Consider the following 14515-nt stretch of genomic DNA (forward strand, 5'->3'; position numbering starts at 1 on the left):
GTCAATATATTTATCATGGCAGCAAGCTGCTGAAGTTTCCCCTGTCTGTTCTCAGTCTGTTACATCTGCTCTCTCGTCAGTAAGGAGACCTCAAGAAAGAAGATATATGATATGCTCATTTATGGTGATGTTGCTCCAGAAAAGTCTTACAACAGAAACAATCGAACGTGCTCATATGTCTCAGCCTTCCACAAACTCATTTTACATGATATTTATCTCAGTTATGAAGTAAATGCTGAGAAATGCCATTCTAAGTGAGATCCAAACAAAAATCTTCTCTCATCCACAATAGAAGTGTATTTTTGTATTAGCTAATGCATGTTATTAAATGCTTAAGTACATTAGGTGCACAAGATAACTGTGTCTTTCCTGCTAGTGTTAATGTAACAAAAGTAATACCTAAATGTTCACCCCTGGGCTACAAACAGAAAGGCCAGCTCTGTGCCTGGTGAGACTTCACTTTGTCATGAGTGGAGAAAGAAGTGCTAATCAGAGCTATACATGTCTTTTATTCACCAGCTTTCACTGTAAAGTTCAGCTGATGGTTTCTTGAGCCACAGGTGCTTTGCATTACTTATAAAACAGGCAGGCTTATTTAAAACTGTGCTGCTGGGACAAACGTGCAGACAACCCAGCTACCTTCCCCCATCAGCTTTGATATATTAAAGCTACTGTTATATGTCATGTACACCTGATACCTATGATCTACTGACCTTTGATGAGTTAACACAATACATCAAAGCTCCAATAAACTCCTTCATTAAACTGAAGATCATCAGGCCTTGCATGTATTGCAGGTGAGTTGGGAAGGGTTATCCAACTGCTTCTTAGAACCAGAGCTCCAGAGATATGAAGGCTAGCATAAGAAAACTGGAAAATAATGCAACATTTCTTTGTTGCATTAGTCAGACTCAGAGCCTGTACTGCAAGTTTTACTATCGTTAATGCCAGGTTTGGTTTCTGTTAGAAACAATTTCCCCTGACTACACAATTGAGGTGTGATCACATATGTATCAAAATGGTTTTAAAATCTTTCTTCGTTTGAACTTTGCTATACAATGAAATAAAAAAGTCAGAACTGTACCACAACCTGCACATTTTGAAACACGCTGATCAACAGCAAGGCAGAGGGCAGTGCAAGCTGAAGTTGCTCGTAGAACAGCAGCATTTTTTTATTTTTATTTTTAATTTGACCTTCGGCTTTGTTTGAAATTGCAGCATTAACAAAGCAAATGTTTTGTGATGGTTACAAAATGACGATAGGGTGCATCAGTAATGGAACAAATAAATATAATGATGCATTTCTGAATTATATTTTAACATCACTATCGTCAAAGCCTGCTAATTCAGTTTTGACAGAAAGACCTCTTCAAAACTATACTTTGTTATATAAGCACCCATTAAATGTAAATGCTTGTTAATCTTCTGTTTTTTCCCCTATTTGAAATAGGGTTTCCAACTTAAAGGGTACACCAGTTTTTATATTAAGCAAACCCATCTTACTCTTTTTTTTTCTTTGATGACATTTACTAGATTATGGTTTTAAATTATAATTGATTGTTTCTGCTTTAACTATAAGAAAGGCATCGGGAAGCCAAAAAAGCTTGTTGTGTCTATGAGGCTATGAAGTCAATAGATAAAAGCGTCATTACTGTCGAATAATTTACGATTGACTGCAATCTTGCAAATATTAAATAGCTTCCTTTTTCATTGGTCTTGAGCCAAACTACTTCTAAAATTTATTATCTATATGCTATTTTTTCCCCCAGAACGTCGAGAACTGATTTAAGCCTGAATTATCTGAAGGCACTTCATTACGACTCCACTTCCCCTGTCTGCCTCGCAGAACAGATTAGAAACTTTCTCGTGTCTAATGGCCTTACATAAGGGCAGTTTACAGTGAGTTGCTATCTGCATGACACCACTGTAGTAACTCAGTTTGTTTGGACAAGCTCCTGATGACCTCGCCCTTTTTATATAAAGCAAACACTTTCTTCCAAGAGCTACAGTGGAAGGATAGGCCACTGTAGTCCAGGCAGTCTCTGCTGTCAGGCATATAACTAATTATGCTTCATCCTTTATCTCATATGCGATACATTCATTAGGATGAAACATGCATTGCTTAATAAGACGTTTGATTTTATTATTGTTTCCCAACAGTTCACGGAAATTTACGTTTGTAAGTTTAAAGCAGAGCTTAATTGACAGTGACAGACAGCTTGGCATTAGCCACTCTTTTTCCAAGGTTTATTCCAATACTATCTGATTGAATACAGCTGCAAATTTCAGATCTTACAGATGGCCACCACAGTTCTCCGAGACTAGAACGCCAAGAAGTTGGTGCCAGCTTGTGTAATGACCCCTAAGCAAAGTACTGACACAATCAACAGAATCCACATGTTTGTTCTATGGCTGTTCTCATAGGTAGGCATGGCTATAAAGGGGACCTTAGCTGAGATGAACGTGAGGATATATGTTTTGGTTCCCTGATTTGGAAAGCAGCAAAACTAGATTGTTAATGATGGCTTTCTCATGGTAAATGGTAAAGAAGGTAGGCTGACAGCTTTTGCTAACTTCATTTCTCTCCAAGGCATGTTGACTCTCATGGCAAAATAATGATAATTTTTTGCATGTGAAAAGATAAACACTGCTTTTATTTTGTGTGGACTGTCCTGCAGCAAAAGAAAAAATTGAGTTGCGGTCAGTACAACAGGATTTTTTATTTTTTATTCTCCCTGCCTAGCTTCTATGGCCATGAAACATGCTCAGATTTTATGGAAAAAGCAAGTTAGCCTACAATCATCTGTAGAAGCAAGTACAAGGGCATGTTGTTCCAAGGATTTTAGTTTTCACTCACTACAGTTTAGAACTCATCCATTTGGATGTAAAAAATCTTCTGCAGCTAATCACAAGCTTTAAAAATGCATATCAAGAGAGAACTGTCTCTGTCATTTGAAAGCTTGCCTAAGCCTAGTGGCCTCCTTCTACATCTGCAACTGGCATCTTACCATGCGGTCAACTGCTGATTTTGAAGCTGTGAAGGAACAACTATGGACTGAAATAGAAAAGAAGCATTGGAAATGCGTAAACCTCTGTTACAAAAAGCAGATCCTATTCTTATGGAATATCAAGGGTTGCTGTGTATTTAAAAGGAATGAAAGGTATCACAAATAAATTACAGGGATAGTATGGCCTCCTGACAATATACAGTATAATTTTGTCGATACTTCTCTGAGGCACCAGCACCTCCCTGAGAAGGAGGAGGAAACTGCACAATATTTTCAAGTTTGGATGCTCCAGCAAGCAGTTACTGCAATGACACCACCTCTCCTAGAGCCCCGTATAACACATTATCTAGATTTTGGTTAAGCAAATTGTCTGAACGTTGAGTTTATTTCAACAAGACAAAAATTAAAAATTATATTCCTTTTTTTTTTTCTCCCTAGTTTCAGGGACTGCTTGTTACAAAATTCTGAGAACTGAATTTCTAAAGGGCTTTATATTAAGTATATGAGCTTCAAATGTTATTCCTAAATAAGATTTGAATTAATTTTTAAAATGTTACACTCTTTTAATCAGGAACTGTCAAAATAAACGTAACAAAAACAACAAGATTAACAATGACATTCTTTTTAATCATACCAAATCTGCTAATTGGAAAATATGCAATTGTTTATATTTGCACAGATATGTGTTGATAGCAGGAAACAGGATATAGAGATACTGTGTTCTAGATATACAGCTAGACCCTGTTCAAAACTCAATTGAATAAAACAGTGCTCTGACAATTTAACTCAGCTGCAGATCTGTCCAGAGAATGAGCTGTTTTCCATTTGGACAGAGGGATGTGGAATGCATCAAGTGGTCATATCCAGAAAAATGATCCAAGACTTATTTGGCTAAGGAAATCATTAAGCTGCTTGATTTTGCGCTCTATCCAAGAACTTTACGCACCATTATGGATAAATGCACAACTTTTCTTCCCAGAAAGAAAAGAAGAACAATGGCCTAACAAATATATCCCCCTTCTCTGTCCTATTTGAAAGGGGTCTGTGGGATTAAAAAGTCACCATGGCAAAGCCCAGGAATGCTGAGCCACTACCATGTTTCAAAGCTAAAGGCTTTGGGGAAAAGAGCAGTACCTGAACTGAAGATAGTATGGGAGAGGAGAGAGAAGGAAGGTAGGAACGAGGACACATGGGAAAAGGGTAACCCCACGGAAGGGGACAGGGAACTGAGAGCACTAAAGGGCATGAAGCAAAGAGAGGAGGTTAGAAGACAAAGCAATACATTTTGTGAATAACAAAAATTAGAACTGAGAAGAAAGTATATCATCCAAAATGCAGTACAGATACTCCTCGCCACTGCTTCCTGCTGGACTACAATGTTGATTTAAAAAGCTCCTGGACTCAGCTTCTTGTGTTTTTTCCTGATCTGTCTCTCTTGCTGCTGTCCTTGGGGGTCGCAAGGATTATGACTTCAGTGACTCCATAACTACTTCATAGAAAAAAAGAAACCAGCAAGTTCTCAGGTGTTCACTAAACTATTGTCAGTTGCCGGGCACTTGTTTAGGATATATCTCATCTAGCAAAATTGAAGTTGACTAAACAACTCTCAAATTTACTGTCTGAGACTAAGACAAGTACCTATTTTTGTCCCTGGCCTAAGCTTATCTGTACTTATTCCATGGAGCTGATTTTTCTTGTTACTGACATGGTCTCCTTTGAGACTTTCTACAGTCTTTGGCACATGCAAAAGCCTTAACAATTTACTTGATGTTTTCTGTTTATTTGGGGCCAATATCAGTAATCTATTATATATCCCAATCCTTAAATGACTCATAAATGTAAATTAAAACCTATTTTTCTTAGAATAACAAAGATTCCATCTAGAATTGCTAAGGACTAATATTGTCCTCTACTGACCATGCTACTCTGAGAAATTCAATCCACTTTACTAGATTTTATCCTTCACAGGAGGTCCAGCAATTACTTTTCATACCCTGTTGGAGTTTAGGCAGGCTTCTATTTTTTGTATACAGATGAAGTATGTGGTTTCTCACTCTTTATATCAGTGCATCTTTACCACAAACCTGGAAACAGTGCTTCATCAGGCATCAAATATTTAAATGTTTAGATGTGGTACTGAGGGACATGGTTCAGTAAGGAAATATTGGTGGTAGGTGGGCAGTTGGACTGAATGATCAAGAATATCCTATTTTTGGAGGATGATCATTGCTCTCATAATGAATTAGCTTAATGATTTTCATGAACAGAATTTCAAGAAAGACAGGAAACTACTGAAGAAACTTCAGCAGAGGGCTACAAAGATGATTAAGGGCCTGGAGCATCTCCCATATTAGGGCTGTTCAGCCTGGACAATAAAAGACCGAGGTAGGATCAACAGTTACATATAATCTAAAGGGCAGGTGGATTAGGCCAGACTCTTTTTGGTAGTGCCCAGTGATAGGACAAAGGGCAGTAAGTACAAGCAAGAACACAGAAGTTCCATCTGAAATGAGGAAAAAAACTTCATTACTTCGAGGGTGACAGAGAGCTGGAACAGGCTGTCCAGAGAGACTGTGGAGTACCCTTCTCTGGAGATACAATCATTTGGATGCTTTCCTATGTGATATACCGTACGGAACCTGGTTAAAAAGCTTAATTGCAAAGATTTCATGTGAAAGCTTGGCACGGGATGTGCACTTGCAACCAGAAATAGATGAGGTAGGGGTTAAATCTGCTGCATAGGGCGCTGAAGGAAAAGACTGAGCACAATGGAATCTTTGAGTTAGTGAAGTTAAACCCAGGGATCAGCTCAGGACTGATGGAGTTCAAATGGCTTAAAGCATCTAGAAGCTCTGTTCCTTCTTGGTAGTCCCCTGAATTGCCTTTCTGTCTCACCACTGCTACTCTCTAAACTAATAGCAAGTTGCGTCAGCTGGTATTTTCTACTGCATTTCTGTGGAATTTGGGTACTGATTTCCCACTAGGTTCTGAGAAAACCACCTAAACAATGCTCAAAAATCAGTTTGCACATAAGTGGAGATATCTACGCAAGGTTACACCTACTGAGCATCTTTTAATACAGTTTTTAGGACATTTGATTTTCAGGTTTTTAACGCAAAGACTCTTGCAAATAGAATACTTTCAAGGTAAACCACATGTCAACCGTCGAGAAGAAAAGCATGTGGTTGCACTTTCTGTTAGCAGATGGAAACAGTAGATTAATAGAGATAATTCAATAATCTCTGGCAATATTAATTTTAGATGTGAAACACTTAGAGAAAAAAGCACGTTGAATTTTCCCCACGACATCAACATAGCCAAAATTAACAAACCTCCCAAATGAAGGAGTCTAATAATACATTAGTAAGGGTTTTTGTTTGCTAATTCTTGCTGTAATTTGGTTCGCTGTCACCTTGACATGTATTGCTGTTACAGCAAAGAAAACAACACAAAGAGCCATCTACACGTGATAGGAACTATATCGACTGCGCTGTGGTCAGCACTTCACCAGGCAATCATTTTGAAAGGCTGTTATGAACATTGCAGAATCCTGCCTCGGTTATGTTTCTATAAATACGTCTCCCATGTAATTGTTTAAAATTATAGCTATGCGATGTACTTTATTAAAGAAAGGGACAGCAATGAAATTAGATGAGTGACACAGCCAAAATAATAAACAGAAACAGCTGAAATAAAGATTCTTGTGTTGTTTAGGGTTTAGATAGCATTATTCTTCCCCTTCTTTCTACGCTATCATCTGCAATTGTGCGGTCTGCTACTGAGCCTGTCACAGATTTTCAGTGTGAGATTAAGCTGCCATTCACATATCCATGTTCATATCAAACTGATGTTATATCTGCAGTTTAAAGTGGTAGAACGAAGTAGCACATATACATTTCTTGATAGCTGAAAGAATCACAGAAATGTACTGGCTTCTTCTTATAGGAGGTATTTCTTATTAATTCCTGTCAAGTCTACACAAGCTAATGCCATGAAGCACAAAAACAGCATAATATAATCAGATGCTTTGAAGCAAGAAGGTTTAAATTACCTTGTCTACAGTCTTAGTGAGAAATACAGAGGAGTGCAGTGGTGCTTTTTCCTGAGCTCTGTCCTAGCTGCCTTCTCCAACTCTTCTCTCCCTGGATGTGAAAACATAATATATAAAAACATTGCGGCCTGGCATTATTAATGAAGTTAATTTTAGTCAAAATTTTCCTGTGCATGTGCTACTAATGACAGCTAAAACATCCAATAGGAGAATAAAACAATTTAGTCTGGCAGAAAAAGCACCTAGAAACTCCTCCATCGCTTCAGGGACTTTTTTATTTTATTTATTTATTTATTTTGCTGGCTCCGTGTTGATCTACATAAATTTATTATTTTCTTTTAAGTGCAGTATTTTACAGATTAAGAAATGCACTATTTAGGATAACATCGTTTATTAGTCAAATCTTTACTTTTTTGCACATGATCTTTCTATTTCCACTATAATATACGTTACCATGGAATTTTTTAAAAATATTAAGCACATAATACTTTATAATCTGCTCATTTTGATAATAAGCTGAAGGGAGAAGTACTGGCTAAAGGCTGCATCGAGGATTATAGAATATCTTTAGAAACGTGGAGCAGTTCTTCAAAGGCCTGCAGCCAGTACTGTGACATTTGATTGCAGGTGTAAGATGAAACCTCACTGCTACTGCGTCATTGCAGCCTAACCTATGAACTAGTGACAGCTTTATCCAGGACAGAGTGAACAACCATACACTGATTCAAAACTTCATGTATTAGCGACGTGGTAATACCAAAATGTCCCTTGCTATACACCACCCTTCTCTATGCTCCTGTTAGCAGCAAAGCTCTGAACTTCGCAGATTGATCAGAAGTATGTCTATGCATAAAAAGGGTAAAATAGAAAATACATTAATTGCCTTAGATTAAAATAAAATGATTTATCAGTACAGGGAAATGTGAAGGCTAAGAAGGCTTCTACTGCCACCAGTTATTTTAAATACTCAGTATAAAGAAAAAAACCAAACCAATACAGTTGAATTTTGACTCACTACTCTGCGTTGGAATAAGTCTCTCCTTTACAAATACATAGTGTGTATTTCTCTGTTTGTTCAACATTTGATTAAATATGTATAGATACACTTGGAATCTGCATTTTTTACCCCAATCCAAACCAGCCTTCATGGCTTGTACTACTTTGCTCAGCTGGACTGTCCAGACACCAGTTCCAGCAGCAGCTTCTGGAGGAAATTGATAAAGCTGTCATCACCTGCACCTGTCCTGGCCCAAGAAAAGCCTTGTCAGGCCAAATGTATATGCTGCATTCTACCATTTCCAGTGGCTTGTCTGAAGCTCACACTTCCATTTTCTCCACCGGAGCCATCTCTGATTAAAGAGTATTTCACCCAATGCAAAAGCCAGGAAGGTCTCTGGCCACACTGGCACAGACTCAAAAGAAAATCTACTTATACCAAATACAGTACAAGAGGAAAGATGTTTGTGGGAGGATACTGACCACAAGAGCCTTCTACAAGCCTGCCTTTCCACCACTTTTAATGTGTTTCTTCCAAACATCAAGGAAAATCCCTCACACAGGGTCCTGATTGTGTCCTGGAGGTCCCAGGACTCCAGAGAGTAAAGCATGGCAACGGCTCACTGGGAGTTAATCCCTCCATTGGTGGTAGACATGAAGTTGGAAGCTTTACAACCTTTTCCTGAGTTAATGCACATGGCTGGAGGATGCCTTTTGTTCCTTTTTGGGGGGGATTTCTAACAAATAACACACAAGCCTTCAGTGATACAAAAGAGGATTAAAATATTAACTGAATATTGGTAATGGAGAAAAGTGTGGGTGGTGGACTTGGAGCAGTCAGGCCTGCCAAAACTGTGAGGCAGCTATTCACTTTTCCATGTGCATTTAATCTACCACAGCCACAGACCGATTTTGAGAGAGTGCTGTGAAAATCAAGAGTACATTTGGCTTGGCCTCAGACAGCATCTCACCAAATGAACTGCTGAGGACCACGGCGGCAGCCATGCAAAGAAAGGAGTTCCAGACAGCCTTTAAGGGGGGACTGGAACGGATTCACAAGAATTATCTAGTCTGTCTTTCCTGAGGTTTGCATACTTACTCTTCAAATGGGTCCTACAGCAGTGGTGTTTGGAAGCCTTGTTTCTCTCTCAGCAGAGACTGCTGCTCCACAGCTTGTGGAGGAAAAAAAAGTAAAATTAAGACACATCAAATGAGGTTCAATGCAGGATTTCAAGTGAAGAAAGGAAAGTCCTGCATAAAGTAGTCAATAGACCAAACTAACAGATGTGCTATGATTCTAGTGCTGCACAGGGACCGTGAGGTGAGGAAGAGTAGAACTGGCCCTGTGGGATCGGCAGCCTGGGGTGAATTTCCTCAACAGTTTGCCCACCTGGAATCTGGGGATCTCCTGTGTATGACTGAATTTGGTTCTAATGTAGAGCATCTCTAATGACTTTATCCTAAAATTCTGACTTTTTTTTTTTAGTTTAAAGGAATAAGGGCCACAGTGGTGGAATGATATAAAAAGAGTTTACATGCATACCGTTTGGTTTGTCTACAACTAGTTATGTAGATACATGTGACAATAAAGGAATGGTGCACAACCCAGTAATGCAAAGACGCACAGAAAGGGGCAGAAACATTTTTCTGTATTTATCCCACCATAATGACAAGTGTAAAGAAACTGAGAAATATCTAGTAGAGGAGTGCTACTGCAAAGTAAGCACACACTGCAGAAAAGAAAGAAGAAAGAAAAGGAGTTCCTATGAATCCATGCCAAATCCAAAACATAAACAAACTGTACAAATAGATTCAGAGGTGACTGCATCAAACTGTAATCAACATGCACAGGTGGTCTTGGCACTGTGAGTTATTTGTCTCTGGTATTTTGCATCAGAAAAAAAGCAGAGCAAGGCTTTTCAAGGAGTTCGCAAAACTTCATGAACTTTGACTTTTCCCTGTCTTTCCATAGCTCTCAGTACATACACAACTTGATTCTCTGTACATTTGCACCTAATTGGGTTCAAACTCTTCATTTGTTTGTGCTTAAAACTGTGTTCTTCTGGAGAGCAAGGACCGCCATCCAAGCATGTAACATTGGAGCAGTTTCAGGCAATGCTCAAGCTGGGTGATGCTGTTTCATATGGCGTGGAAAAAAAGCACAACTACAAGAACACATGGAGCTGTAGATTACAAACTGATTTATCATTCCTGGAAGTCAGCACAGTTCTTGGGGCCAACCACAATATTTTTTTCCAGCTTTCTCTGGTAGGCTTGCTAACCCTTAGAAACATCAGTGTGAAACTTGTGATCCTTAGGAAGAATACTGGATTTTAGGTTTTAAGAAAGAAAGGTGTTCACCATTGTTTGTAGACTTAAAATTGAAATATACACAGTCGGCATACTTCACACAATCTCAGAAATTTCTATAAGAATAAATTTTAAAAAGCATAGAAGCTAGAATGTCCTACATATACAGAACTGTCCAATTTTCAAAAATTTGCATGTATGAAACAGAGGGAATGTGTATTTCATGGATACCATTAAACTCTCTCTTTTCCAAGCTTTTTGCTTTTTTAATTACGTATGGTGAGTCAGAATGTATTCCTGATTACCCTAAATTCTGCAGGAATGTATCTAAAGGTAGTGTTTTCCAGGAACTGAGAAATAAAGGAATTTTAATTGTTATCTGGTGTATAACAAGTCAGAGGGGGGCTAGTGTCTGCAACGCCTTCAGCATCTGCCTGCAGTTACTTGTACTGTGCTTGAACTCCTGATTTGGAATGATCTGACATTTCTACATACAGTGCTAGCTCTGATCATCTGTATCCTTGTCTAGAAGTTGCAGTTTATGAAACACATTCATATTTCACCTTCTCAAATTCTCCTACTAACTCAGGGGTATTTGAAGGCATCAGTCTCTGTAGAAAAATGTATTGGTAAGCTCACTTGTGCATTACTATCTGCATACTGCACCATGCAGTGGGTACAGCAACAGATGTTGGCTTATGAACACACCAAGAATCAGGGTGAGCCCCACATGCGTATGTTAAAATCAGACTGCTGAAGTCGTAATAGTGATAACCTTCTTTTACACTTTTTCAGTGGAGAATGCCTTTTACAAATGACTGAACTGTCTCAATATGCAGTCTGCATTAACACTTGGAATAATAGTGTTTCTAGCTCAATCTTAATGTAAACTTATCATCTGCAGCAATATGTTGGATCAGAGTCAAGTACTGCTTAGAATATTGCCTGGATTTTTTTCCTCTTTGGCATTCAACTGCTTGGCATTCAACCAGGGAGGTCTGTGAGAGACATCTGTGGTCCTAAGAAACAAATCTGCTTCCTAAGTTTCAAGTAAATTAATTTTCGCAATACAACTCATGGCTTTAGTGATCTTACTGATTTATTTATTATAGCGCCAAGAGGTAATTTATCTTGTTTACTTAGTAAACTCTAGTCACTTACTTCTTAATAACACTTAGTTCTTACAAAATACCTATGTATTTGAAGGCCTGTTAAATAATAAAATGGTGCAGATGGTTTGATTATTTCAGTTTTATACATCAATCCTTGTGATGTTATGACAGCATTCGATTTTGATGGCACAAGATCACAGGTTTGACTTATCTTCTAACAGTATGCATTAAATATTATGGCAATCTATAGGTACTAATAACACAGATAGTAAATCCTAAGAATCCTTAAACACCCTGAAGTATGGATTTAATGTCCTTAACGATGAGAAAACAGGCACTCAACATGGAAATGGAAGTTGAAAATTTCTGGTAATTTTGATAACCTGCAAACAGCAAGAGGCACTTGTTTGCTTCTCAGAAGCAGTACATCTGATCCACAGTCAATGCTACGTGAATGTTGCTTAACTTGGGAACAGGCCATAGCTAAACGTAAACAGAGAAAGAATTCTCATTCTCGCATCAAATTTCTCATTAATTCTCACTCACCTCATGAAAACTTTTTTTTTCCTAATGAGCACCTCACATTTAACTGCTACAAATTACAACTGAAGTCACTTAAAGTCACTCTGAAATTAAGAACTATTCTGGCTTCTTCATAGTATCAAAACCCATGTATGGTTGTAACAACACAGGGAACATGGCCATTGGTACTTCTCCACTGTTAAAATACCAGGAGATTTTACTCAATCATAATAGCAGCTCTCTACCACTACTATGTTAGTACTATTTGAAAAAAATAAAGAAAGCAAATGAAAAAATACCACATAAATATATTTTAAATGCAGAGGAATATTTTGGAAAGTGAACCAGTAGAGATTCCAAGATAATGCTTTGCTTTCAGTGAAATATTCCCATTCTAACAGATTACCTCCAAGCTCCTCCCTTACACCAAATTAATACTACCTCAGGGTCTTTTGCTTTGAAGCTCAGAGCTGCTCTTCAACCCTATAATACAACTGCCATCAACTTTTATATAAAATAAAACTTGGAACTATTTAAATACCATTTGTGGTAGAGCACCAAGGAGCCATTATGAAGACTCAGTTTAGTAGACTTTCTGAATACTTCTTCAGTCAAAAAAGCCTGGGGTGGCAAGAAACTGCAAAGAAAATGACATGAAAAACCTTGATGTTCTATTTTAAGAATCCTGTTTGAGGCAAATTCTTTTAATATAGGGAGATTAAAAAGGAGTTTAGCTCACATAGATCTACCTGTTCCTGTGGACTGCAAATGTGTCAGATCTGCTGGCTGGCGGCCCTTGTGTAATCCTGAGATAGCCATAAAAGCTGATGTGGCAGAAAAAGAGATGTTATTAAATCAATTAAGTTGCACAAAAAAAAAGTTACTAAACTGCACAATATGGCATTCTTTTCCTCTATAACTTTGTGCTGTGCTTCTTTTCTACTCTACTCCTTTGTGTTCTTCATGACAAGGGATAAAGCTTTGCTGAACTAAATAGTGGAAAATTTGAAAAAATTGAGCTCCAAACCTTGAATGCAGAGATTCTAGTTGCTGCCGTTCATATGAGCATTAGAATTCCAAAATTCACTCTGTGAGACTAAGCTTCCAGGCTTTTTTAGTCCAGACTATTTATAAATCACACTCCCAAGATATTCCTCAAACACAAATGGTAATTTGCATATTCATATGTTCCGAAACCTTTATGCACCACAATAAAATTGTTATGCAGTCCATGCAATCTACTGAAAATGTTGTAAGTTCCAGGAAGTTTTGATCTGATGAATAAAGAAGTGTGCAGTTTGTTTAATCTCTACACTGACACTAAATATTAAAGTGTCTCAAGAACAATGCACATATTATATAAATATTAGGCTTTACTTCTAACAAAAAGTTCCCCATCAACATCAAATAATCGGACAAGACAGAGATTCTGTTCTCTATTCTGTTGATGAGAAGTGTTACATATTTTCAGCAGCTTATAATGCAACACAACTCATTTTCTTTAAGAATATGTCCTAAAATGGAGGAAAAAATGGAGGGTAATCAGGAGCTGAAGCTTACTTGCTAGCTTTACTTACTTTCTGTCTTTTTGCTAAATCTTACAGAACAAGTTGCAGGCATCATTGATTGTTTTTTAAATATATGATCACTCAGATTTTAATTTTCTTAAAATTTATCTTCTAAGTGACATCTGCATTCTCTATCTTAGAAAGCAGTAACAGAAGCCCAAAGTGCTAAATTCAGAAAATTGATAATTCATCTGTGGTCTCATTTCTTAAGTGTCCAAAAGGTGACAAAACTGTAGTGACCAACAGGATACAATTAAAACTGAGGCTCTGGATAGAGGTTTCTCAGGTAGTGGCACACGCTTCCTTTGCAGAAGAGACTCTTTTTGTGAAGCAGAATTGCTTTGTGAGAGTGAGGCTATGCTTACTGCAACAAACTGAAAAATAATCATCATAATGAAGAATCAGAATCAGCTCCATTTCTCGGCAAGTTCAGTCACCTTTGGAATTACACAGTCACACTTACCTCTAGAAGTGTGAGAAGACTTTGGGCACCGTCTTTTTCCTTTCCTTCTTTCCATAATGGAAGCCAAAATAAAATATAACTCTTTTTGCCACATGAAGGATTTATCTTTGCCAATTTGAATGACCTGATCAATCTGTCACATGGAGAGACAAAAGAGAGCCACTTACAAACTGATCTAGCTGAAGTAAAGGCAAGGGGTTAAGCTAAGAGCATCCCGCAGTGATGCTCACTAACTTACCATGTGCCAAAGAAAACACACAAATTAACCATATATGAGCTTAGTTGGTTTAAGAAGTATTTTGACCTAATCAACTTGTTCACTGTTGTGGTGGTGTGATAAGCATGTGGGAAGAGAAAAACAGTCAATTTAACCAGAACAAATAGAAAGGGAGGAATCTATTTTCCAGCTGTTAATATAGCTTAGGGAATATCTATCAGTGTAGTGGGGAGCTGAAGTCCAGCGCTACACGTCAGGAAGTGATGTT

At 37.9% G+C, this 14515-nt stretch overlaps 1 protein-coding gene across 3 annotated transcripts in view; it reads right to left on the reverse strand.

Moving 5' to 3' along the window:
• Positions 1-14515, reverse strand: part of GULP1 (GULP PTB domain containing engulfment adaptor 1) — a 161780-nt gene that overhangs the window by 20669 nt on the left and 126596 nt on the right. For all 3 annotated transcript variants that reach the window (XR_006939882.1, XR_005861577.2, XR_005861578.2), the window contains one exon: positions 14031-14163. The gene's annotated coding sequence lies outside the window, so the exon portion shown is untranslated. The remainder of the gene's footprint in view (positions 1-14030; positions 14164-14515) is intronic.

This window comes from Gallus gallus, chromosome 7 (genome assembly GCF_016699485.2).
Source record: "Gallus gallus isolate bGalGal1 chromosome 7, bGalGal1.mat.broiler.GRCg7b, whole genome shotgun sequence".
Lineage (NCBI taxonomy): Eukaryota > Metazoa > Chordata > Aves > Galliformes > Phasianidae > Gallus > Gallus gallus.